The sequence below is a fragment of the Sinocyclocheilus rhinocerous genome, unplaced genomic scaffold (genome assembly GCF_001515625.1).
Source record: "Sinocyclocheilus rhinocerous isolate Xijiao unplaced genomic scaffold, SAMN03320098_v1.1 scaffold2475, whole genome shotgun sequence".
Lineage (NCBI taxonomy): Eukaryota > Metazoa > Chordata > Actinopteri > Cypriniformes > Cyprinidae > Sinocyclocheilus > Sinocyclocheilus rhinocerous.
Window position 1 is genome coordinate 266009 of NW_015666614.1, and position 251 is coordinate 266259.

Below are 251 nucleotides of genomic sequence, written 5' to 3' on the forward strand. Positions count from 1 at the left end.
ACTCTCTGTGGTCATTAAAAATCCCATGGCACTTTTTGTAAAAGAGTAGGGGTGTAACCCGGTGTCCTGGTCAATGATTGTCCTGGTTTAGAAACTCCACCCTCTTCTGAAAGGGGAGGAGGAAGCACCAGCTCGTTTTCATTTAAAGGGACAAACACAAAAAACAGCGCGTTTTGGCTCATACCCTAAAAATGGCAATTTCAACAAGCTATAAAAAATTATCTGTAGGGTATTTTGAGCTAAAACTTCAC